The sequence below is a fragment of the Haliaeetus leucocephalus genome, unplaced genomic scaffold (assembly GCF_000737465.1).
Source record: "Haliaeetus leucocephalus isolate CR32 unplaced genomic scaffold, Haliaeetus_leucocephalus-4.0 Scaffold193, whole genome shotgun sequence".
In the NCBI taxonomy this organism is placed as follows: domain Eukaryota; kingdom Metazoa; phylum Chordata; class Aves; order Accipitriformes; family Accipitridae; genus Haliaeetus; species Haliaeetus leucocephalus.
This window is the reverse complement of record NW_010972629.1, coordinates 206,772-207,022: the sequence shown is the minus strand read 5'-3', so window position 1 is coordinate 207,022 and position 251 is coordinate 206,772.

Genomic DNA, 251 nt, shown 5'->3' with positions numbered 1-251 from the left:
CAGAGTGCCCCAGGGCCCACCCAGGCCCCATCACCTCAGAGCCACCAGTTCCTCCAGGGCCCACTCATCCTCCCCGAGCACCCCATCACCTCTGGGCCCCCAGCACCCCTCGGGCCTACTCAGCCCCTCAGGCTCTACCTGGGCCCCCCAGGTCCCCCCCGGCTCTCCTATAGGTGGCAGCACTGCGCCTTTCCCGGGGGCTGCCCCTTTAAGGGCTCCCGGCTCACCCCCCCCCCTTTCGCGCATGCCCC